The 27,095-nt window shown below is 42.9% G+C and overlaps 1 protein-coding gene and 1 pseudogene across 3 annotated transcripts in view; one reads left to right on the top strand and one right to left on the bottom strand.

Moving 5' to 3' along the window:
• MLH1 (MUTL-homolog 1) overlaps positions 1-27,095 on the top strand; it is a 171,877-nt gene that overhangs the window by 59,702 nt on the left and 85,080 nt on the right. The gene's annotated exons all lie outside the window — the stretch shown is intronic.
• LOC148036627 (uncharacterized) lies at positions 199-27,036 on the bottom strand (annotated as a pseudogene).

Here is a 27,095-nt window from a genome sequence, read left to right as displayed (position 1 = left end):
ATCAGCCTTACAACTTTTTGTCATTGCTACCTGAACAGCTTCCTGGGCAATTGATGAGTCCTTTAATGTGTCCTGGAGACGTTTTGAGTTTTTTGGTCCTACTCTCTGCCTCTAATAGGTTAAGATTTTCTTTTGATCTTGGACAGTTCTTCTTGCCTTTTGAATGATCCTCACTCTTTTCCATTATTGTAGCATAAACTAGGCAATATAAACATCCTCTGTTGTTTCCCTCATTTGAAGCGCTTCTTCTTCTACAGTAATTGTAAAATCTTCCATATGTTCCATCAAATCCTCTGAAGCATTTATCAACAAGCTGTTCCTCATTACCACCAAGTCTCACAATTCTGATCTGGGGTCTTTTGGTTTGCTGTTTCTGCACTTGTGATATTGTCTGGTGTGGCATTTGTCAATAGTATTGCAAAGATAGACTTGTAGCTTGAAGTGTTTCTCTAAATCTATCAGCTCTGTGTTACAATTGCAACTGGTGAATTCAAACGAATGCTGAAAGGCCTTGCATCCACTGTTTGTACAGAGCAATTTCAAAGGAATTGTTCATTCAATGCTTTGGATATTGTTAGCCATAACTATGCATGGCAGGATTTGAGATGTAGGATAAGTAATAACAAAGCGATAGAACCTGTCAGAGATTCTTGTTTTTTTCAGAGAACAGAAAAAATTCTTTTAATAAGATTCCTTGGAACAAAATATCCAAGGCAAATTGCAAAATACAAAGCAGCCTTGTAAGGAACTTCCATTTCAAAAAGTATGTAACAAGTGGAAGTCTATTACAAAGATTGAATGAATAACCAATCGCAATATCTATAATTCTAGACCATTTGGTTCTAGAAAAAGAAGTATTGGAATTCCATGTCCCTCCTCATAGTTTTGGAACTGCCATGTATTCTCTCCCATCGCCCATGGAGAATACACAAATCTTTGTCCAGACTTGGAGAGAGTCTTTGTAGTAGATATGTCCAAAAAATCAATAGCTGGCTACATCTTGTTGTCCATATGTAACAAGGAATAATGCTAGCTACGAGCTCTTTTCTATGACAATGTCCTTGAATCTATACTATTTGTGAGAAATTTGGCATGAAATCCTACTCACAAGGTGCCGTGGAACAAGATAGGCATGACCCTCATATCCACAAGCTGGACCTCTATTTGTGACCCAAGCAACCATCCCCCATGTAGCAAGCATAGAGTCTACAGTGCCACAAAACACTATTCCAAGGGCTCTCCTTTAGACTTCTTGAGTTGTTGGGCAATCCTACATGGAGTGCCTCTTTCTCTCCTTGTACTCCTGACATCTAGTGCAAGGGACATGGTCTCTACCATGGTCAAGCCATGTACCAATCGCTAAATTCCTATGCTCTAGTAACTAAAGAAACAGTGAAATCTTTCTTTGTGGTTGATACCACTTTGATGCGACTCATTTGTATCCTCCTTCCTAGCGTAGTGGTATACCCGAAAAAGGGTATATCTTGAAGGGTCTTTGCAAATGGATCTTGTTGGGTTTGACTCATGCCTATGCTCACGGAGGAGTGCTAGTGATCTTCAGTAGGTCATTGGGGCATTTTACACTCCGTAGAAGAGGTTTTTTCCTTGAGATTTATGTGCATGTGTTACATAGTTTGGGCACTTATTGTGTTTTACACTCTTCGGGTGTGAACACCTTACAAAAACCCTAAGGTTTAAGGGTTGTACTTTGTACTTGCACCTTACACTTCAGATTATTGCATTGGGTGTTGTGCTATCACACTCTTACACTCTTCATTGTCAACTGTACTCTCAGTTGAGCTTCGATCTATCCTTCATCTCACATTTGGTATCAGAGCTGAGTTTAGCTTAGTCTTCTCTCTCCGCTCTGCAACCAGCAGCACTGGGTCCAACTCTGCTCTGGCTTCAACTTGGTTAGCTGCCCGCCAGCACCAACAGTAGTGCCACCAACTGATGCTTGTTTGAGAGGTCGCTGCTTGCTCTAGGAGTCCCCGCCAGTTGACTTGTAGACTTGCAGTACCTTGCGCCACTTGCAGTGCCTTAGCGTTGCCTTGTCTGGATTGCTTGCACTAGCACAGGCGCTTGCCAGCTCTGTGCGTTGCCGATAGAGCCGCTCGCCAGCTGCCAGCATGTCCACCACTGACGTCGCCTAGTACCGGTCCAATGAGCCGCCGCTTGCTTGTCTTGCCTAGTCCGCTTGCTTAGCCACCTGCTCAGCCGTTTATGCCGCTGCCCTGTTCTTGCTGAGCCGCTCACTCAGCCATCTTTGCCACCAGTGCCACCACCTGCTTCGCCAAGCTCTGTAGGTCCGCCTACCAGGTTCGGCTCTGCACCAACCATATTTGAGGTCAAAAGAAAAAAATTCTCAAATTTTTATTCAGATTTAAGCCTTTGGAAGGGGCTTTTGCTCCAGCAGACAATCTTTGCTCCTGCACGTGTCTGGGACACAATTATTGCAGAGATTTTGTGAATTTTGGGTCAGACATTTGAGGCTTTTGTTGTCAGTTCAGAGATTGGCAAATGCACATATGTGACAGTGTGAAATAGACTGATTTCGTGCATTTTGGGACAAGAAATTTTGGGGCTTTTTGCATTTTTAGTGCTGCTGAGCATTTATTGCACCTTGGACAACGTACAATTCAGACAGTTGTTGATAGAGTGTGATTAAATTTGCTAATCACAACAAAGTACTTGTTGCAAATTCTGGAAAATTTGAGATTTCCAGGTTGGTCCAGCTTGAGATATTACTCTTTTGCTCTTTGATTAATGACATTTATCATGGCAAATTAGGGAGGTGATGTATTTACATATGTATTGAAGGAGGATAGGTTGGATGGCAACAACTATTCCCTTTGGTCCTTTATGATGAAGAATGTGCTGATTCGCAAAGAATCTTTGGGATTATGTCAACGGTGAAGAAGTTAGGCCCAGAGTTGTGGCTCTTTCTACTTCTCCTTCAGGAGGACGTGGACAATGGGCAACTCATGTTTAGCTTGCTCGGGCTTAGCCACTTCCCTAGAGATTAGCAGCACAAAAGGCATGGGACACACGGGATGCACATGCTTAGTTGCTGATTGCATTGGCAATTCAGCAGTCTATCATCCCTCACATTTGGTCTGCAGCTTCTTCATGAGAAGTATGACTGACCTTAGAGCAGATGTTTGTTAGAAAGAATGAGACACACATCTCTTTCTTGAAGAAAGAGCTTGAGATTGTGAAGATGGATGAGGGTGATTCTATGTAGGATCATCTAAATAAAATTCAAGACTTGCATGAGCAGCTTATGAATGTAAATGAATATTACTCAAATGCGGAGTTGATATCTACTACCTTGAATTCATTGTCATCGTGTACTTGGCCTTTCATACGGCCTTGAACCTCACCATGAGGATTTCTCCACAGCCACTTACTTTCCTTCAATTGGTCAGTTTGCTCTTAGAGAAATAACAAACAAGAAAGAATAGTGGTGTGAATGTTATAGCCTTTGAGCAGGCTTTATGGCACGATAGAAGGGCAAGGGCAGCCAAGCTAAAAATGCTCCATAGAGCTCTTGGACATCAGGTGCTTTAAAGAGTAGCAAGAAATAGAGGGGCACACAAGCCAAGAAGGGTAACTGCCACTACTGCAAAGAGCCAAGACACTATATCACTGAATGTAGAAAGTGCATAACCAAGGAGGAGTTAGGGATGTCCGTTTCTGATGCACCTTCTATCAAAATATGACGTACTAGCGAGACAATAGGGTTTGCGGAGAGGAACATGGAGTGAACTCGGCAAATATGGAGAAGAGAAGCACAAAGAAGATGAGAAGACAACTACGAACCACAGACTTGAATGTCCTCCTGAAGGGGTGCGAGGGTAGTGGAGAAGCTGGAGAGAAGAGTGACGGATTGAATGAATCAGCCGTGAAGAATGAGTGACAGAGGTAGTTTGTAAATAGGCAAGAGATTGTCTAGGGTGGCGCTCAGAGGGAGGGCGTTGGTTGTCTAGGGTGGTGCCCCATTGTGGGTGCCTAGCCCCTTTTTGGGGCTGTCCATTGTGAAACCCTAAATGCAAAACGCGAAACCCTAAACGCAAAACATAGAATATAAAACTACGGATGAAGGGTTTCTCAACACCCCCTCTTAGGCCCAAAAAGGAAAACAAGAGAAGAGTGAGGTGGAGATGGAATGCTACATACTGAAGAATGCTGATGCAATAGGTGCGACTTGGATAGTGTTCCTCCTGGGGAAATTGTTCACTTGCCCAAGTGCCCTAGTACAAAGATGATGAAATCGTGCAATGCATAGGAGGAATGGTGGACTTTGTGTGGTGCGGAGAACCATAAGAATATGCTTCTACTCGATCTTGGGAGTAGGCTCCATGCTGAGTAAGGGACAAAGAAGATCCATCTTGGAAGCTAAGAATACCACTTGGAAGGAGACCTTTGAAGATAGTCAGGAGAGTGAATGAGTTGTAGAACATGAAACTCAACCTTGGGAGAGAAGCCACTAGCTCCATGACTACATGCTGGAAGGAATACGAAGGCCTAGCCACCAAGTCGTTGTTGAAGACCCAAGGGCACCGTTTTAGGTAGATCCTCTAGATCCTGGGTATGAGTAGAAAAAATGATTGCTCAAAGGAGAGCCACTCCTTGAAAGTGAAAGGTGGTGGTATGTGAAGAACTTCATGGCACATAGGGTCCCTCTCTGAATCGGAAGGAGTAGAAGTAGAAGTCCCCCTCTAAAGCCGAAGAAGAACTGGAAGCCCCCTCTGAGAGCGAAGTAAGAAAATTTCCCTTTGAATCCCAGTCTGAGAGAGAGGAAATCCAATCACTCATGGCTTACGGACTGTGAAGCATCTGATGACGAAGGAAGTGCCATCGGATGTGGCGAAAAAGATATCTGAGGCTCGGAAGAAGCCGGAAAGCACCCAGGAAGTGGCCTCTCAAACCTGAGTGGAAGAGGGTGGGGAAGAAGGAGGCTCAGGATGAGCCAAGGGTGGGGAACAGTTGCAGGCTCTCAAGAGAGTGGACTGTGGAGGAGATGTGGATCGTGGAAGCCATTGTACTCTGAAGTAAGTGGGGGAAACCTTTGCGCAATGGCGTGGTCTCCAGGAGGGCTTATCGCCTCGTAAGGTCTTAGAGTCTCCATGTGCTCGAAAGGACTTAGTGCACATCGGTTGTGGCTTATTGCCTTGAGCATAATACTCTGATGATTGATGTAGAACAATCTATGTGTCCCAGAAAGGAGAGGTGACACAAGGAGTGCCTAGTGGAAGACACTTATACTCCGGAGGGGTGGGGAGCAAAGGTCGAAGCCGGCAAGCATCAGTGGTGTGTCCGATGATGCCACAATAGGAGCAACTAGTAGATTGGTCATCTGTTGGTAAAGAAGCCATGGGTATCAGTGTGCCTTGTTGAAGAAGGAAGATGTTAGCTACGAACCATGAACTGCAATGTTTGCCTCAAGGGGTGTGAGGGTAGTGCAAATACTGGAAGTGAGCTACCAGTGGGAGGAGGATGCAACTAGCAGTAAGAGGTTGCAACGAGTAGAAAAACATAGGGTACAACAATATGGTGGAGCTATCGGGTTGTAGAGAATAGCTGCCAACAGACTAGTTGAGCCGCCAGGTTGCAGAGAACAACCGCCAATAGCAAGGAGGAGCCGCTAGCAGTTTGGCTAAGCCGCTAACAGCAGAGAACAGCCATTAGCAGTCTGGCTGAGCGGCCAACATTAGAGAACAACTGCCAGCAATCTGGCTGAGTTGCCCTGCTATTGGGTGGTTGTTACTATTTTGTCACTTTCATTGATGACTTTACTCATTTTTGTTGGGTCTACTCTTTGATGAAAAAGTCAGAAGTGTATGATGCATTTTTGGCTTTTGTAGCACTTGCTGAAAATCAATTTGGCTGCAGGGTAAAGACTCTCTGTTTGGACCGAGGGGGGGAATATATTCTTCTATGCTGAATTCTTTTTTGAAGCAGAAAGGCATTGTTCATCAGTACACTACTGCTTATACTCCACAACAGAGTGGGGTCGCAGAATGGAAGAATTGGTCACTCATGGAGATGGCAAGATGTATGTTGAAAGCAAAGAGCTTGCCATGCAGCTTTTGGATGGATGCAGTTATGTGTGCTTGCCATGTCTTGAATAGGTGCCCCACCAAGGTATTAAAGAATGTCTTGCCTTTTGATGCTTGTAACAGCCAGAAACCTTATGTTGGACATTTTCGTACTTTTGGATGTCTTGCATATGCACACATTCCCAATGTACTCAAGAAGAAGTTGGATAATAACTTTGTTAAATGCATTTTTGTGGGGTACAGTAGTGAGAGCAAAGGATATAGATTATATGATCCCGTCTCTGAAAAGGTATTTGTCAGTAGGGGTGTGGTTTTCGATATAAAATGATAATTGTCCCTTGTTGATTTTGAGACATATCAGGCTGCCATTGATGTATTTGAAGGGCTGTTGCCCATTTCTTTCAGTGATACAGTTGGAGCTTCAGCAAGTGAACTTAATGTTCAGCTAGTTGCTCCATTGGGTAATGCAGAAGATCAGCCAATGGTTGATCTGAATATTCAGCAAGGTGCTGAATAAGAACTTGCACACAATTAGGAGGTTAGGCAGATGCCTAGATGGCATTTGCAGACTATGAAAGATAGTCATTTGGATGTTCCTATTGCTGGTTGTAGTAGAAGGCAAGCTTATATGCACGATGGTGCACATACCATGGAGTTAGTTATGGTGGCAGATACCATGGTATGTGCACGATGGTGCACATACCTTACGTGTTGGGAAGAAAGCCATTGGTACAAAGTGGGTCTATAAGCTGAAAAGGAATGCAGATGGATCCATAGACAAATATAAGGCTAGGCTTGTGGCCAAGGGCTACGCACGGGACTATGAGGAGACATTTGCTCCTACGTCCTGCTTGACTACCATTAGGTCTATGGTTGCTTTGGCTAGGCATTATGGATGGATTGTACGTCAACTTGATATAAAGATTACATTTTTAAATGGGGAACTTCAAGAAGAAGTGTGTGTATAGCAACCCATTGGTTTTGTAGTTGTGGGATCCGAACACTTAGTCTGCAATTTGAAAAAGGCTTTATATGGTTTGAAGCAAGCTCCTCGAGCTCGATATGCAAAGATTGATAACTTTTTACTCAGCCAAGGGTTCATAAACGGCTCATCAGAGTCTACCCTTTACGTATGTAAAGAGGGGGGATCCTTGCTGGTCATATGTCTATATGTTGATGATCTTTTGCTTACAGGGACACATGTTGATCAGATTTCAGCATTCAAACAAAGTTTGCAGCAAACTCTTATGATGTCAGATTTGGGGCCTTTGCACTATTACTTGGGCATTCAGTTCATTCATGATGCTAGAGGCATTGGATTGTCAGAGTCGAGATACATTGGTAAACTTCTTGAGAGGTTTGGTTAACAGGATTGCAAGCTAGTTTATACACCAATGAAACCTGGATTGAAGTTGTCATTGCATGATGATAGTGATTTGTTTGATATCTATACATATGCTCTAGCAGTTGGATGTCTTATTTACTTATGCAACACAAGGCTAGACGTACAGTTTGCAGTTTCAACCTTAAAGCAAATATATGCATTTGCCACGCATGTCACATTGGCAAGCTATCAATTGCGTTTTTCATTGCTTGCAAGATACTAGGACTCTTGGATTGCTTTATGCCAAGAGGAGACCACTGCACTTACATGCTTACAATGATTCTGATTAGGTGGATGATTATGAGTCTCGTCACTCCACTAGTGGCGATTGTTTCTTTCTTGGCTCATCTTGCATCTCTTGGCTTAGCAAGAAACAATCCACTGTTGCCATATCATCATGTGAAGTTGAGTACAAGGCAGCTTTCACTACCACAGAATGCGTATGGCTTAGATGCTTGTTAGCTCATTTGGATGTATCTGTTACGAAGCCTACTCCTTTGTTCACTGATAATTAGAGTGCCATTGCAGTAGCATGGAACCCACTGTTTCATGCATGCACGAAACACATTGAGATCCATTATCACTTTGTCAGAGAGAGGCTACATGTAGGTGATATCAACCTTGTCTACTGTTCTACCACTAGTAATGTGGCAGACATCTTTACCAAAGCTCTTCCTTGTGACAAATTTGAAGCATTTTGCAATGCTTTAAATTTGATCTCCTTTGGTGGATGACCCATGTATCTTGATTACTCTTCACTCCAGGGGGGTTTGTTGGGTTTGACTCACATCTATGTTCACAGGGGAGTGTCAGTGATCTTCAGTAGGACATTGGGCACTTTTTACACTCTTACAACCCTAAGTTCTAAGGGTTGTACTTTGTACTTGCACCTTACACTTTAGATTATTCCATTGGGTGTCGTGCTATCACACTCTTACACTCTTCATTGTCGACTGTACTCTCAATTGAGCTTTGATCTGTCCTTCATCTCACAAATCTCTCCATACCCACTCCTAAGGGTCCCACTAAACTTTGTGTAGTGGCGGATTTGGATCTAAGTACCAAGTCCTCTGACAATGACCCACAACTATAATCCTTTGTTGAGAGCATTTTGTAGACTTTGGCTGATCTAGATTCTCGTACCTAAGTTTCCCATCCATCTCTATTAAGAAAGTAAACACACTCTCTTTGCTTGTGGCTACCATTGCAAGAAGGATCTCTCCTTTGGTGAACAACCTGATCCATGTCTACAAAGTTTTTGTGTCAGTATTTGTGAGCCATTTGTCCACTACAAAAGCTACTTGTGAACAAAACCTCCCTCATGATGGGATGGTTTCTATCTCCAATGGTGTGGATAGTGGTCTCTCTTTGTCTTGAGTAGCTGGTTGAAGTGAAACAACTACCTTAACTTCTCTTCAGCAATGACTAGGTCGATTTGGTAAAGTCTTGCATATATTGATTTCCATGTCTAGACAATAGATGCAACAAATTTAGTCTCAAAAATGTTCTCAAGCTCTATAGCTTGGATGTGTTGTATGTGTGCTAGGTTGCCGTGGTTCATCATGAGTAGGAGGGATAGTCTCTAATCTCCATAATAGTAGCTTCTTCCACAGTTCCTCACCAAGAAGAAGGCCCTCTCATAGTGAGCTTCACCATCAATGCTCTACTTAGATTGACTAGGATACCCAAATCACCCCTAGACCTAGGCTGAATGATGAGATACCAACCTACCTAAGTTCTTGCAAGGCTGTCATCTGGGATCCACAAATCACCCCTAGATCTAGGTTGAATGATGAGATCCCAACCTACCTAAGTTCTTGTGGGGCTGCCGTTTGCGCCTTCCCAAATGCAATTCCTAATGAGTTGCTTCACCTTGCTGATACATGACCTAGAGTAGATCCACGAAAAGTAATATATCACATGGTGGCTAACAAAAACTGGGTTACCACTACCACTCCTTCGCTAGCGATAATCTTGTGTGCTCCAATAATATAGCTTCTACTTTATGCTAAGTAGTAGTGGTGCCAACTATTGCTCTTAAGAAATATCAATATCTACATGGTAACCGAAGTAGCTTACTTAACTATTGTGGGCCTTGGGGGGGGGAATTCGAGTGAAATTCTCATGCAACTTCCAATCTAGTTGATGAATGTCACTAATCCAAAATTGATAGGTTTTGTGCCAGTTAATAAGAGCTCTTGAAGCTCTATAAAAGACCTCTGTTAGGCCTATGAAGGCCTTGAAATTTGTAATATTTCCACGCAATAAAAGTTAGTTGGTTAGTTCGAAAGTTAGTTAGTCAATTAATAAGTTAGTAAAATTACTAACTAAAGAATAACTAAAGTAAAAATTGACTAGCATTAATAGCTAAATAATTTTTATTTAATTAAAAATATATTTAAAAAAATTGAGAGTCATAATCTGACATTTTTTCAGATTGATAAGGACCGTAGTCACCCTTCACGAAAAGTACAATGTGAACGGGACTTATGAGCCATATTAATCACTAGCATTAATGTGTATAGTTTGAGTGGTCCAAAAATATTAGATTCTCGGGGAAAAAAAAACTATTATATTTTAGATATTATCCTAAAAAGATAGAACTAAAAGTCATTTAAAAGAAAAGACAAGTGATGTTTTAGTTAGTTTTGGAGATTTTATAAAAAGAGAAATAAAGAAAAGTGACTGGCAAAATCGCGCGCGCCGCAATCGCAGTCTACAAGCAGTAGATAACACTTCGAACAGAGAAAAGAAGGAGTGAACTAAGAGCTTTCTAATCAAGTCTCTTGGGGTTTTACTTCCCCTTTTGGAGCCAATGTAACCATTAGATTTATGATTTGAGCATCAAATCACTGAGTCTTCTAAGAGCCCCTCCACTCTAGTTCTCAGATTTATCCCCTCCTCTCTAATTCATTATAAATATGAGGCATGGGGAGGCACAAGGGAGCATAAGGAGACCTCGAAAGGCTACAAGAGAGAGAGAGAGAGAGAGAGAGAGAGAGAGAGAGAGAGAGAGAGAGAGAGAGAGAGAGAGAGAGAGAGAGAGAGAGAGAGTGTGCACAATTTCCCCCTATCTCGATCCTCGATTTAACCATCTTCTCTTTCGCTCTCCCATCTCGAATCTATTCCACCTTCTTAATCTCTTGAGTCTACTTGCGGATGATGGCCTTCAAGCGAAGAATGTCACGTGCGGATGACAATCCTACAACTAGCAATAGAGCTTCGGGCGAAGGCATCACTATCAATCCAATTGCGGTACCGGTCGTAAGTAATGTATTTTCAAATTGATATATGCTTGTTTTAATGCTCGCAAGAGGTGTATTAGACTCTGTACCTTGTGATGGTATAATAGGTCATTGAAAAGGATAAATCGCATCTCAAATATTCAAGGATGAAGTCTATGAAGTGCTTGTATCAAAGGGAGTTAAATTGCACCTAGTTGCTATATGATGAATCCATGCATAGCATAAGCAACATATGGGACACTAAAGTATTGAGCATCGACGAGTCTTTGATTAATCTTTACCGAGGATAATATTGTTTAAAGTTCGCAAATGCATATACACGGTACATACATGGGAGAGATTATGTAAACTTTACATCGATGACATGTGACTCCTTGCCTCAGGAGAAAGGGAGATAAAGCCAAGAAAAAAATGTTACATAGTAGAAAAATGCTAAAAGATAATTGTCACTTAGAGAAGAGGTATAAATGCTCTTGCTAGATTGGTTAATTTGCATTGGAATGATAGGACTTACGTCATGTATAGTATTGGAACCTTTAGCATATGCCTTAGGCTAAAGGAGGGAATATTAAGTAAATTCTACTCTTGGCCCCAAGGGGGAGAGCGAATATGCGATCGAATTATTGTCGCGTCTATTATTGTATTGTTCGGGAAAAACACAATTAGTTTTGTTGGTTGATTGAACAACACCCTAAATGTTTTTCTTTCAATCAAGGGATTGTTGCATTGTGATTTGGTTAAATATTCCAAGGCTTGTATTGACGGCAAATGTATAGCAGGGGTCTGTAATGACAAGTTGCCATGGGAATAAAGAAATGTTTTTCTAGAATATGATAGTAGGACCGATTGCTTTGATTGTGCTTGAATTTTAATTGGATTAATTAAAGAAGGATATTTTGCACACATGGATCATCTCCAAGATCACATCGCGGATTATCCCGAGAGGGCAGTGCTCGATTCACAGGCCGATGGTCGAGTGGTGAAAAGGCCAACCACGGAAATGGCATCTCACTCCTAGATCTTTTGTGGGTCAGGTGGAGCTCTGGACACCCCTTGCTTGTCCAGAATGGAGTTGGAGATCCCCGTGAGCCCAATGTTTGGGACGTTGGAAGATCCTATTCTAGATAAAGGATGGAAATTTCGGTTCCATGAGATTTGGATCGCATACTTCTGTTGGATAAAAGGGATACATAATTCTCCTTATGGGCAGGAGACAAAGATTAACTTAAAGATAAGTTAAGAAACTTGTTTGATAAAATGATAGCTTGTTTTGTTTTTGTGTATGTGTTGTAAATTACGTGAACAAACTCTGTGCCCTAAAATGCTTAATTAATGAAGCTGATTTTAAATGTCGCACATAAATGTGGTAGGACCTAATTAGACAACTAAAGCTATCAAGGGAAGCGGGTGGACGGAATCCCCCGACGGGTCCGTCCTACGGCTGGGTGGTCCTAGAGAATTGGGAGTCTTCCCACAAGGATTTACCGTTGGATGACTTTAGGTATTGTTAAGTTAGAACCCGATTCATGCCGTTTTAGGGGACCAGAATGGGACTATGCCCTACGGGCAGAGAGGTTGAGCAGTGTATACCTCTCGTTTTCCATTCTCTATGAACCAAGTGCAGCATAAATCTGCTTCGACTCTGTTGTTCCTACTCAAAGTGGGTCACCTGGAGCTCGACGCTAGCTACTTCCCAGAGACTTGGCTCATAGGAAAGAGACCCTGACTTCAGGTCGGGGTCCTAAGTGGGAACGGCCGGGTACTTCCGCTTTGGGGCAGACTCGGGAATACCTAGATCGCAAACCCTGTGACATTCCTTGCAAGTGCCAGGTGGCGCTTTCTAGACTCCCCTCCTGACAAGTGGTCAAGCGGACACGTTACAGTAATGTTGGAGAGTCGGGTAGCGGAAGCGTGAAGATTTGCAGCAGGGGAAATGTGCAGGTGAGTGAGAGTGAGAGTGACGAGCTGATTTAGGTGTACCAACAATGTGTTGGTACACAAAGAATAAAATGTATTTATACTTGGGGCCCGTAAGGGTGCATTCACATGTACAACATAACAATACATGTGTAAAATACACGGAGGTGAATAAAGGACCTTTACATTCCAACAACCTTCCACTTAAAGGTCCGGAGTGAACCTTTAACTGACTCCTACTAGTCGTATGCAATGCTCATGTTGAGCCTTGCCTAGACTTTTAGTGAGAACATTTGCAGGGTTGTCCTGTGTTTTGATCTTGGTCAATGTGATTAGACCATCCTCCAGAATTTGTCTGATAAAGTGATATCACACATCAATATGCTTTGTGCGTGAATGATACATGGCATTTTTAGCTAGATACACAACACTCTGGCTATCACATCCCAACACTGGAGTACTTATAGACATGCCGAGATCCTTCGCAAGTCTGCTCAACCATATAGCTTCCTTAGAAGCTTCAGTAGCTGATATGTATTCAGCTTCAGTAGTACTCAGTGCTATGATGTTTTGCAACCTGGAGCACCAAGAGACGGCCCCTCCAGCAACTGTAAAGACATACTCGCTAGTGGACCTGTGAGTGTCTAAGTCACCTGCCATGTCTACATCACAATAACCTTGCAGATTTAGTGCACCTTGCCCATAGCAAATACATTTTCTTTGTGTACCCTTTAGATATCTAAGAATACACTTGACAGCCCCCCAATGTGGTTTGCCAGGATTTGACATAAACCTGCTGACAACTCCCACTGCATGAGCAATGTTTGGACGAGTAGCCACCATAGTATACATAAGAGAGCCACAAGCTGATGCATAAGGGACTCCCTTCATAGCATTGGCTTCCATGTCATCTTTTGGGCTGTTGGCTTTACTAAGCTTAAGGTATGGAGGTAAGGGTACTCCGAGAGGCTTAGCTTCAGCCATGTTAAATCTGTCCAGTACCTTTTCAATGTACTGTTCTTGAGATAAGAACAGCAATTTCTGCGTTCTATCCCTACGAATCCTCATGCCCAATATATGCTCTGCATTCCCCAAATCTTTCATGGAAAAAGCTGATTTCAGCTAATCTTTGAGAGCATCCAAGCTAGTCTTTCTCTTCCCAGCTAGCAACATATCATCCACATACAAAACAAGTATGATAGGGCTGCCATCTGTATCCTTTTTCATATACAAATAATGATCTGCATGGCTGCATGGAAACCCATGAGAGAGCATAAAAGTGTCAAACTTTTTGTACCACTGCCGTGGTGCTTGTTTCAGCCCATATAAGCTGCGTTTTAGTTTACATACCAACTGCTCTTTTCTAGGAACTACAAAACCCTCGGGCTCTTTCATGTAGATCTCCTCATCAATGTCACCATGCAGAAAAGCTGTTTTTATATCCATTTGGTACAGCTCTAAATTCAATACAGCAGTGAGAGCAAAAAGCACATGTAGTGTGGTCATCTTCACGACAGGTGAGAAGACCTCTTGGAAGTCAATCCCTTCCTTCTGTGCATACCCTTTGGCAACCAATCTTGCCTTGTACTTGGGTTTCCCATCAACTGTCTTTACTTTGTAAACCCATTTGTTTGGAAGAGGCTTTCTTCCTTTGGGCAACGACACAAGATCCCAAGTATCATTAGCATACAAAGATTTAATCTCTTCCTGCATAGCTAGCTCCCACTTATTGCTGAATTTGCATGACTTGGCCTCTTTATATGTCAGAGGCTCACCCTCATCAATAAGCATCACATAATGCAAAGAGCCTTCTTAGGCGTGTAGACCTGCGTACCCAATGATCTACATTCTCAGGAATCGGATCTACATCTGGAGGCATGTTATTTTCAGCATTTATTGGTTGCTGTAAGCCATTTTCAGCATGCTGTTCATGCGGTACAGCACCTTCATTTTCATTTCCAGCACCTGCATTTTCATAATCAGCAAGTCTATCTTGCTGTCCATGACCTCCGTGTGCTTCTATTTGTTGTCCATCATCATCTGGCTCAAAGATAACCGGTTGATCATTAGTTTCAGCCTGTGGTACAGCACTATGAGGCTCATCATATGAAGTAATAGGTGGTTGCAAATTCTGAAATTTGACCTTTTTCATGTCTTCATCAGAGGCTAAAGTACTTTTTAGCAACTTTGCCTCATTAAACACAACATTACGATTGCGAACAATTTTCTTAGACAGAGGTAGCCACACTCTATAGCCAAATTCACCCTCATCACCATAGCCCATGAAAATGCCTTTGGTGGATTTCGGGTCAAGTTTATTCCTCAGCTCATTTCTAACATGCACAAAAGCATTACAGCCAAATATTCGTAAATGGTCATATGAGGCCGGTTTGCCAAACCAAACCTCCTTAGGGATGCCATTATTTAAGGACCTGTTTGGAGAGTGGTTGCAAATGTGAACCGCGGTTTTAAGTGCCTCTTCCCAAAATTGATGAGGGAGATTAGCAGTGGACAGCATGCACCGCACTCTCTCACATAGGGTCCTATTGTATCTTTCAGCCACACCATTTGAAGAAGGGTTGTAAGGGGCTGTAAGCTCCCTCTTGATTCCATGCAAGTCACAAAAGGACTTAAATTCATTAGATGTGAACTCACCCCCATTATCAGTTCTCAAGCATTTCAGCTTTCTACCTGTTTGAGTGGTCACAAATGCATGAAAAGTTTTAAAAACAGTAAACACTTCACTTTTCTTTTTCAACAAATAAATCCAAATCTTCCTGGAACAATCATCAATAAAAGAGGCAAAGTATGCAGCACCACCCAACGATTTCACAGGCATGATACATACATTAGAATGCACTAAGTCCAAGACATTTGACTTACGGGAGACACCAGAGTAAAAGTAATTTTTCATTTGCTTTCCAAACTGACAGTCATTACAAAAATCAAGTTTAGAGCCTTTTCCATCAACCCTCTTCAAAGAGGTAAGGACATCAAGTCCTTTCTGGCTCATATGGCCTAATCTCTTATGCCATAACTCCAAATGACAACCAATTTCAGCAACTGCAAGAAACTTGCCATTCAAAGCTTTACAGTGCAGACAATACAAAGTGCCCTTCTTGGTTCCTTTAGCAATCAGCATGGAACTCCTTTTTAATTTCCACAAACCACCACCAAACAGTGTGGTGTAACTATGCAAGTCAAGCTGTTCAACAGATAGTAAACTCTTCTTGATGCCAGACACATATCTGACATCTTTCAACACAAGTTCTTGCCCATTATCCAAAGACAAGTGTATGGTGCCAATCCCATCAATGCTGCAAGCATGATTATTTCCAAGGTAAACCTTGCCATAACAGCCTGCATCAAAAGTAGCAAAGCACTCCAAGCATGGAGTCACATGGAAAGAGGCACCAGAGTCTACAATCCAAGTCTGAGTGACACCATCATCAACTGACAAAAATGCATCAATCACATCAGCCTTGGTGATCTGCATATCCTGCATGTGACATACAAGGGCATCATAATCCACTGCACATAATACATCAGCCTTTGCATCCAAGAGCTCCTCTATGACAACACTGGAGGCCACATTGGCCTTTTCCTTGCCTTTGCCTGCCTCAGATGCATCTGTCTTTTCCTCTTTCTTCTTTTTGTCTCCTGCATTCTTCTTTCTCTCTTGTTCCTTCTTGTAATACTTGCAATTAGGCTTCTTGTGGCCCTTCTGACCACACTGATAGCATGTAACATCACTCTTTTCTTTTCCTTTGCTCTTGCTCCTGCTTCTCTATCCAGCATTTGCATTTTTCTTTTCACCCTTGCCTCTAACATTATAAGTTGAGTTGCTGCCTTCTCCACTAGACTTACGTCTAATTTCTTCATTCAAGATTGAACCCCTCACACCATCATATGTGAGATTGGGATGATTACTGAGAGAAACAACCAAAGTCTCCCAAGAGTCAGGCAATGCCATGATAAAAAAGATCGCCCTCAACTTATCATCAAAATCCAAATTAGCATCCTTGAGCTGATTTAAAATACCAGTAAAAGCACTCAAGTGCTCAGCTGCAGACTTGGACTCATCTAGCCGCATATTCACCAACTTGCGCATTAAATGCACCTGATTAACGGGTGTGGTGATCTCATAGGTAGTCTTCAACTTCTCCCATATTGCATGACCAGTGTCTAAACCCTTAATGTCTGTCAAAATGTCATCAGTGACACCCATCTTAATATAAGCCATAGCCTTTTTATTGACTTTGGCCCAATCTGCCTTAGACATTTGTGCGGGTTTATCCTTCTGCAAAGCATCCTCACAATCCTTTAAGAACAATATGCCCTGCATACGATCTTTCCAAAGATCAAAACCCTGACCATCAAACCGTTTGATTTCCATCAAACTCTTAATGTCAGAACTGGAAGAAGTTGCAGCCATTTTTATCACAAACACAAGTGTAAGTGCACTATTCTGCAAGAGCACAAGCTGAACCAGCAAATACACTGCTGTTCTTGCCTAACCAGCAATAATCCTTTGCTGTTTTTACATAAACCAGCCGTCGCACAGACAAATAATGCAGAAATTTATCAAATTTTGCATAAAATCCCAAATTTCCATGTCCAAATGTGCGCAAATGTCAGCCAAACTTGACTCAACTGAGCAAAATTACATCAATACATGAAAAACCCCAATTTTTATTGGTCCAATGCCAAGAAATTTTACTCGGATGAGCAAAATTCCAACAAATTTGGCATAATCCCCAAATTAATTGAGGTTAATGCGCACAATGTCTGCAATTTCTGACATAGATGTCACTGTCGAGCATAAACAACATCAAATTTGGGAAAAGCCCCAAATTTCCAGGCTCAAATTTGCACAAATCTGAAAACTGTGCTTCCATGCGCGAACCCTTGTCAGTAAGGGGCTACTTGCAGGAAATTAAAAAAATGAAGGAAAAATGCCTGAAAAAAGTGACGAATCTGCTGCCGTTGACCAGCTGCCTGCTGTTGTTACTTGGAAACTGCCGCCTGATGCCATGGAAGCTGTCGCCAGCCTGTCGCCTGCTGTCGCCTAATCAAACACAACCTGTCCTGCTGCCGCCTGATGAAAAACGACCTGTCATGCTGCCCCTTGATAAAAGACGACCTGTCCTTGCTTGCCATGTCAAAAATGACCTGTCGCTTGACTGAATCTGTTGTCTCCTGTCAAAAACGACCTGTCCTACTACCGCCAGGTCAAAAAACGACCTGTCCCTGCCTGCCAGGTCAAAAACGACTTGTCACTTGACTGAATCTGCTATCGCCTGTCAAAAACGACTTGTTGATTTTGTGCGAGCGAAACACTGGAGATGTCTCACCCGAACTCCGAGGAGCCGAGCACCCTAGCCGAAGCTTTGATACCAGTTGTTGGAGAGTGCGGGTAGCGGAAGCGTGAAGATTTGCAGGAGGGGAAATGTGCAGGTGAGTGAGAGTGAGAGTGACGAGCTGATTTAGGTGGACCAACAATTTGTTGGTACACAAAGAATAAAATGTATTTATACTTAGGGCCCGTAAGGGTGCATTCACATGTACAACATAACAATACATGTGTAAAATACACGGAGGTGAATAAAGGACCTTTACATCCCAACACAGTAGTTCCCCTTGCCCCATCCAGGTAATAGATGTGTCATCAGTAAACTTCCTTTGTCTCTAGGAGGGGAAGTTTAATCTTGAATGTTTATAGCTCAATTCCTCATGAAAGAGCTCATGGCGGGTGCAACAAATAAGAAAAGAAGAGCTGCAAGGGGGCATCCTTGTCTCATTGACCTTTGAATGCTAAATCTATCACCTTTGGCTAGTCCCACCAATAAAGACCTGGTTGACCTGATGAGTAGAGAGTCAATACACCTTGGACACATTGCTTTGGAAAACCTCCTCTAGAAACTCTTGATCAACTCTATCATAGGCCTTCTTGAAATCGTAAAGTAGAACAATGAGGTTTTGTCCTTGGGATTGTCCAAGAGTTGTGGACTCCTAAATGGTGAAAATATTATCTAGGATGTCATGCTTTTGAATAAAATGAGTTTGGGTAGGGTGAATAAGGTTTGGCATTAGAGGTTTTGTCCTTGGGATTGTGCAAGAGTTGTGGACTCCCAAATGGTGAAAATATTGTCTAGGATGTTGTGTTTCTGAATAAAATGAGTTTGGGTAAGGTGAATGAGATTTGGCATCAAGTGAGAGAGTCTAAGACGGATCACCTTGGCTAGGATTTGGATCAAGCAAAGTGATTGTTCTCTATTGGGTGATCTCCAATTTTCTCCATTGCCTTGTGGCATGAGATGAATCAATCCCTCGAACAACCTCTCTAGTATAATATCTCCAAATGCCATAATCTCATGAAATTGCACTAAAAGTCCTATATTGATGTAGGGGTGCAAGTATGCGCATGCGATGTTGGGGGTTTGTGAGAGTAGTATACTCGCTACTTAGTTAGCCCGAACACCTTCAAATACCTTTCGTTGCCTTAAGAGGATCATAAGATGATCAAATGGTGGTTTTGGATACTCAAAATGCACTTGAGAGATGCTACCATGAAGAGGATTGAAAGAGAAAGATCTAGAGAAAAGAGGGGTGAGAAAGTTGGGGAGGGGAAGAGGAGTCTCAAGGAAATAGAGGAGTAGAGAGTGCTATAGAGATAGAGAAGTCTAGAGAGGAGGAGAGAGAGTGGTGTAGAGACAGAGAAGTTTAGAGATAGGAAAGTTTGGAGGAAAGAGGAGAGAGGAGATAAAGAAGTTTGGAGATAGGGAAGTTTGGAGAATAGAGGAAAGAGAGTATTGCTGAGATAGAGAAACAAGTCTCAAGATAGAGGAGTTTGGAGGAAAGAGGGGAGAGAAGGCTAATACGAGGTGGCAAGATACAGAAGAGAAGTCTAGACGAATAAGGAGGGAGATTGCTAGTGTCAGGTGGTGAGAGGGACTGGAGTATGGGGTCAAACCAACCTTCCTTATCGGATAGGGTGGTTAATAATCTGATTTAGCACTAATTGCAACAAGCATAAAATTCACATAAATTGAATTATAAATGTTACCACTTAATCTTGGGCATTGGACAGCCGATTGATCGCAGAAATTGGAGTTCTTGTGGTATTCTTGTAAGTTCTATTTCTAAAGGTTGAAGTACATGGAGATCCAGCTTGATTCCCTTCAATATTCAGTACATCTTGTTGTCCATAGCAACCAACAAGCCGTCAAACCAATTTGTCCCTTGATTTCTTGGGTATTGGCCTTCAATTTGCTCCTTCGAAGACAAATGTTGCCCCAAACTAAATGTTGTTTGGTTGGTCTCTTGAAACTCTTTGAAATCCCCAAATTTCAGTTGTTGAATTTCAAGTACTAAGCCCCAATTTTTGAGCATTTTTTCCAAGGTGATTGATAACCCTAATTTGTGCTGTAAATTAGGGTTTAGTAGTAGAGATACTTCAGTTGCATCCTCTTGGGTAAATTAGGGTTTAGCTGCTAGCAATAGAAATTCTTGAATTGCACCCTTCTAGGGATTGAATTTGTCTGAGATCTTTTGAGGGAAGCTGTGGGTGAGAGAATAGAGAGGAAGGGAGAGCGAGAAATTTAAAGCTTGATTGCTAAAATTTGCTAAAACTCAATGCTGCCATGCTATGAATGGTTGACTTGATTGGAGCCCACCATCAACAAGAGCCCCACATGTAGTTGTTTGCCCTTGAGGACCTCAAAATTGCTGTCACCTACATGTAGACAGCCTACATGGGCTATCACCTACCTCCAATGGCCTCTCGATCAGTTGGATACAGCTCTTTGATAGCCTCCAATGGTTGGGTTGATCACCAATGATTGGAAAATTCCAACAGTAGCTCTTTGTCTTTTTCTCCTAGCCTCCACCATACCCGAATGAGGCTCCAATAGCCTCTAATAGCCTTTCCCCTACTTGTGTGGGCAACTTTTGTCAAGTGGCAACCTTCCAATTGCATTGCTAGCAAAGTTTCAGCCCAATTAAATTAATCTTTAGAATATTAATTTTGAAAATTAATGAAATTATCAATTCTTCCTCAAAGAATATAATTTTATCAGCCAACAATTAAACAGGCTAGGTCAATTTGTCACACCCAAGTTTTCTTGAGTTTTTATTAGTCTTTATATTGGCATTAATAATTAATTAATGCCCACTTTTTAATGTCGCCATTGACATTAATGGCTAATAAAATTATCTAGGCCAAAATCTGTCACTAGATACTAGCTAGTACCTGTTAGGTACAACTTATTGCAACTTTTGCCTTCGACACCCATTGATATCTCATGGCCTTTCACTTGTCATTTTTGAAATAACTAACTTGCATATCACATGTGCACCTCACATTTGCGCATTTGATCAACACTTAATCAGATGCCAAGCAAAGCATAAAAATTTTATGTTTTTGTGACAGTTGGGTATTGAAGTCAATGCAAAGTGAAGTGGAGTGGAGAGAGTAGTACAAAAGATACTCACAAGTACACACGAAATATAGAAAGAGGGGATGAATATAGGTGGGGGAGTAGTGGAGGTAATGGAGGAGGTGGGAGAATGAACATTGGGGGGGGGGGGGGGCAGGTAGTTGAAGTAGAGGTGTGGATTTTGCTTTGTGTGTTTAGATTTGCATTAATAAGTCAAGACTTTGAGGTGATATTTGGATTTCTTTGGTTTTGGAAAAAGAGGGGGTGGATACAAATGGCAGTAAGGAAGAGAGTTGTTGAATGAGGTAGATTAAGAAGCGAGCAAAATAAAGGTAATTTGGGAATTATTATTTTTGTTTTATCTAGCCCTTTTAAGTTTGTCACAGAGGGACCATGCAAGGAAAGGTGCCCAAGGATAGCTATTGGCCGGAGAGGTGATAGAAGGCTTCTTGGGCTTTGGTAGCTTTGAAGAGTGCGGGGAAGGCGGGGAAGTTTGGGATGAAGATAGAGATATTAATTGAAGACATGATAAAGTTTAAGAGAGGAAGAGGTGGAATTTTCCATGAGGTTTTTTACCTAGAGATGGATGGTTGGGTTGGTAACATTGGTGCAGTGAAGGTGATTAGCAGCTAGTGTTTCCTTGGGCAAGGTAAAGATGGCGGCAATGGTGTTAAAATCAAGTTTGTGTCCCTTATGGAGTTCAAGATGCCTAAGCATGTAGACTTTTGTAGAGATCTATATCTTTTGGGGGGAGGGGGGAGTTTGGAGGCGAGAATATTGATGTGTGGGAGAGGAAAGGGATGGGCATGGCAAGGACGAACGAATGAGAGAACCTTGAAGAGCAGGGTGATCCACAAATGTGCAGGGAGAACTTGAGGGTCCAAGAGGAAGAACTTGAGGGCTTTGAGGGATGAGGAAGGGTTTGCAAGAGGGTACCCAATAGATTTTGTGTTGGACTGATTGGGTGAGGCTGGAGGAATGTCAGAGAAGGGGGAATAGAGTAAGCATTGGGTAAAGGAGATTAGTTGACCCCAAGTATCCTCATGGAATGAGTATGCTTGACGGTGGTGTGGGTATGTAAGGAAGTGGTAAAGACCATGTGACTAGTAGGGGAGGTGGAAAGTGTGACAAGAAGGGTGGGTTGGAAAGGTACCAATTAGCTTGAAGACACAATTGATATCATGTGGATAATGTTCGGGCAACATTGAGGTCAAGTGCTTCGGACAGCTCCACGGATGGGTTAATGGAGCTCATGGAAGTCATGGTGCACATTGTGAAGGCTTCCTCTTTGCTTTTGTTTTTTTTGCTTTTCTTTTTTGTTTCTCCTCTTTTTTTTTGTCTTTCTTTTTCTCTCTCTTCCTTTCTTCATTTTTCTTCTTCTTTTTAATTTTTAAAATTTCTTTTCTTTCATTCTTCTCTTCCCTTTTCTCAAAATAATGAAAAGTAATTTGGGGGAACATGATTAGGTTGGCTTGTGCAAAAGGGTAGGGCCAAGGCAGATTGCATAGAGACAAGGTTAGGTCAAGTTGGGACCAAGTTGGGCACATGCGAGTGGAAGGGTAGGGTAGGGTAGGTCTACAAAGGCAAGCCACGAGTGGAAGGGTAGGGTAGGTAGGAGTGTGGGTTAGGTGCCAGTCAGGGGCAAGTAGGAGGGTTGGGTAGGGCAAGGTGGTAGGAGGATGGGCTAGGGGGACAAGATAAGGGCAGGTGGGAGGGTTGGGCAAGGCAGGTAGGAGGGTGGATTGAGGGCTGGTTTTAGGTCGGAGGATGGCTAGGGGGTAGATAGGGGCGGATATAGGGGTGTGATGGTGGTTTTTTTTTCTTTTTTCCTTTTCTTCTCTCTTTCTTTCTCTCTCCCCCTCTTTTTTTTCTATTTTTTTAGTATTCTCTCTTTCTTCTTTTCTCATGCTTTTTTTGTTTTTTTTTTTCTCTTCCTTTTCCCCTCCCCTCTTTTTTTTCTTTTTTTTTGGGGGCAGAAAGAAATGAAATGAAATGATATATTAACATCTACAAAAGGCCAAAATGACCTATGAGACCATGAGTTATAGTCATGTGTATGATGGTACAAACTGTATGGGCACAATATGTAGCACAAAGCAAAATAAGAAAGGGAACTAACTATGGCTATGTGTAAAACTTAGAGCTCTATCTAGTAACAATGAGCTCCAAATGGTACAATCTCATGTGGATATGGAGGGCCTAGGTCTAGCCCGAGCAATAATCCCTTGTATCCGTCTATGAAGGTGTTGTTGGTGTCTATGTCGAGGCCTAGGACGTCTGAATCGACTAAGCTGAACGGCTTGATCAATCAATACTCCTTGTCTGTGTGTGGATTGCGGTGGTGAGAGAGGCTCTCGTGTGGACTGTGGTTGTAACTGTATTGAAGTCTTCTGAGTCTCCTTTGCAAAGAAGTCTGTGAGCTGCCTCTGTGAAGGGCCTCGGTGTCTTGGAGTAGCTGTACTCCTGAGGCACATGTCACGAAGCTGTCGTATCTCAAGAAGAAAGAGGCCAAGGCATCGCTGATCGGTAAAATCCATGACTTTGGATAGTGGTCCAAATCCGTCTCTAAAGAGACAGTGGAAATGACCATGGACCTCATAATACACTGGGTGCAGCGGCAGATATAATACTCCTCTGTCTCCAGCTTTAATTGGTATATCTAGCATATGCGCTTCTCTGGTGGGATGGATCTATATTTGCCAGTCTCAATCTCTAGCTGATGTGAGGAGGTGCGCAACTGGACAATAGTACATTTGATCTTCGTTCGTGTAATTTACAGCACAAACACGAAAACAAAACAAGCAGTCCTTTTGACAAACAAGTTCGTTAACTTATCTTTAAGTTAATCTTTGTCTCTTGCCCATACAAGAGAATTATGTATTCCTTCTGTCCAACAGAGGTACCTGGTCCAAATCACATGGCACCATAATTTCCATCCTTTATCTAGAATAGGATCTTCTAACGTCCCATATGTTGGGTTCACAGTAGTCTACAATTCAGTTCCGGTCTAGGCAAGGGGTGTCGAGAGCTCCACTGACCCCAAGTGACCTAGGAGTGAGACACAACCTGGCATCAACCATGTTTGCCTGATATCCAACTGGGTAAGATCCATCCTGATGATCTTGCGAATCTCTAACGTGCTTAGATCAAGAGATGGTGCATCAAGGGAGTAGCGGAAGGGGGGTAACTTGTCCATGCTAAAGCCATGCAGCTCAAACCAAGTTGACATCTGTGCATACCAACATGAAGTATCACCCTCTCTGGCAAGCTGCCTGGAGGACTCAAGGGCCAACCGTGCATATCTTTGTCTGGATAAGTCCCATAGGCCATGTATGTATGCGACCGCGATTGGGTGAGGGCCTCTACCACAATTAGTGTAGCTGCTAGCTTGGCTCTGATGATCTCATGTGGCACTGAGGCCTTACATCTGATCATCCTGGATATCATGGACACTAGGGGTTTCTCCATTGACCTCCATCCATCATAAGTGCACCTTGATTTGCTACGGTGGTCAAGATTGGGCCCCCATATCTGTACTTTATAAAGTAGTGTGGGTGTGACCAGTGTATCGAAGAGCCATAGCTTGGTGTGGAGTTCTTGGAATTGCACCTGTGAGCACATCCTCTCCAAACCACCTAGTGGTGTGTATCCGCGAGTTAGCCTAGTGTCTGTTGCCTCTCGTATAGAAAAGGCGGGCCCTATGAATAAGACTCTCAGGTATGTATAAGAATCCACATACTCTAGCTCCTCAGATCCATATGTGAATTTAGGTGCTGATCTCTTGACCCGCTGTGGTGTAGTATTAAATACGATCACCTTAGTTTTACCAAGGTTCATTGAAAGTCCACTGTCCAAAGTATAGGAGTGTAATGCATTCAAGTGTCTCTGTAGACCCTCTGGAGAGTCAGCTATCAATACAATGTCATTTGCATACAATAGGAGAGGTATCCAAGTGCCAGCTAGTGGAGCTCCTCTATCTCCTTCCTGTGAAATATAATCAACAATCCCATCAATGTACATGCCAAATAATGTCGGAGAGAGGGGGCATCCTTACTTCACCCCAATGGTAGAGTAAATAGGTGCCGAAAGGTCCTCAGGTGTCCGGACTTTGCCCACAACTCTCTCATACAGTGCCAAAATACCCCAACTGAGCTCTTTCGGTACTCCCATGGCATGCAATCTATGTATCAGTCTGTCTCTCGATATTGTGTCAAAGGCTTTGCGGTAGTCCACAAAGCGGCAGTAGGTCCGTCGACCATGGTTCCTTCCCTCCTCAATGATCGCTCTGAGTTCGAGGATGTGATCCACTGTGGAGAAGCCTCTCCTAAAGCCAACCTATCCATGTGCTCTAAGGCCCCACTTCTCTGCCCACTTGCTTAACTCATGCTCAAGGATGGAAGCATATAACTTAGCCAATGTATGCCCAACCATGATAGTTCAATAGTTATTGGGTAGAGTAGGGTCCCCTGACTTGAGGATAGGGACAATAGTGTTCGTGCTCCAGCTTTCTAGTAGGCCTTCACACATGTTAAACATGTAAGCTAGGAATCCTGCCACTAAATCTCTAGCATGGATCAAGTGCTCGGCTACTAATCCATCATGATCTTGTGCCTTTCCTCTACTAAGTTTGTCAATGGCCTCTCGGACCCTATTTTCTGTAAAGAAAGTGGTGGTCTCTGGACAAGGCTCAAGTGGGTCAGGAAGAGGTGGCTGACCCTCCACAGTATAAAGACTAGCTGCATACTCCTCCCATACAGCGGTGGATGTAATAGATGTGGTCAGGCAATGCTCTGTGAAAAGCCTCCAAGCCTCTCTAGAGTCTTGGCTCAAGAATAACTGATATAGATCTAGCTCCAGCTGGGCCAAGAATGTTCTCTTCTTCCACCGTGTGAGGCATCTAAAGAGTATATGTGCCTGTCTATGGGTAGTGGACCCTAGTGCTATCTCTCTCTATAGCCGTGCTCTGGTCTCACGGCACTCATCATTATACCAGTTGTTTCGAGGTGTCACCCTGGTGGAGGCTCTCTGTGTGGGTCGTGAGTGTGGGAAGGCTACACCTGCAGCGATGTGTAGGGCCTCATTGAATTGCTGAGTCAGCTCTTGTAATGGAATGTCGGGGTCTGCATCATGTAACAACTCATAGATACCGTCTGTCTCTCTGGAAAAGAGGTATCTCGAGTGTCGGTGAGCTGCATGATGGGTCTGCGTGTCAGTGAATTGGAGGTCGATAGTGAATGATAGGTAGGCATGATCCATTGCAACTTCGAGAAGGCGTGGGGATATTGAGCGGTCTTGGATGTAATATATCAGCATCGGTGGGGCAAGAACATAGTCTACTGTGCTGGCACCGTGTCGGTGAGGATAACATGTGAAGGCGCCGAACAGGGAGTATCTAGCCAGGCCATTGAGAATGGCCAACCTGTGTGCTGTGCCCATCTCCACAAGGTATCTCCCATATTCGGTGACTTCCCCCATATCCTGAGATGTCCTCTCCAGCTGTAGCTCTGACACATCCTGCTCCTGTAGCATCTCTTGAGATCCATCAAAGAAAAACACGTGATGGGAGGTTGTCTTGGCATTAAAGTTTCCTAGTAAGATAACCTCTCCCTCCTTCGAGAACTCTCAAATATCCTCATCCAAAGCCACATATGGTGATTGCCCCTTGGGTGGGGCGTATCGGGATGTCATAGGGGGGAAATAGCATATGGCAACATAAAAGTGCGTTCCTCACCATGCACTCTCACCCACATGTATCTGGCCTGCTCATCTTTGCGGACTACTTGGATCATCTGTTGTAGCTCCTCCCCGAATAACACTGCCACTCCTCCCGACCCACGATTATTGTGGTTAGTGCGTGTCTTCTTCCTGCAAGCTGACTCCCACCTATAGCCTGTCACCCGTGGAAGTGTAGTATGTGGTCCCTGATGAGTCTCTGAGTAGAACACTATATCTTTCCCTCTGAATGTCTCCTCAAAAGCTCCCACCTCCAATCTGAGGGCTTCATTATAGTTGCAAATTGCCACTGCAAGGCTGGTCCCATAGGTCTCAC

This window comes from Lygodium microphyllum, chromosome 5 (genome assembly GCF_053477565.2).
Source record: "Lygodium microphyllum isolate KBCC chromosome 5, Lygodium_microphyllum_v1.1.10, whole genome shotgun sequence".
In the NCBI taxonomy this organism is placed as follows: domain Eukaryota; kingdom Viridiplantae; phylum Streptophyta; class Polypodiopsida; order Schizaeales; family Lygodiaceae; genus Lygodium; species Lygodium microphyllum.
This window is presented reverse-complemented; position numbering and strand designations above follow the sequence as displayed.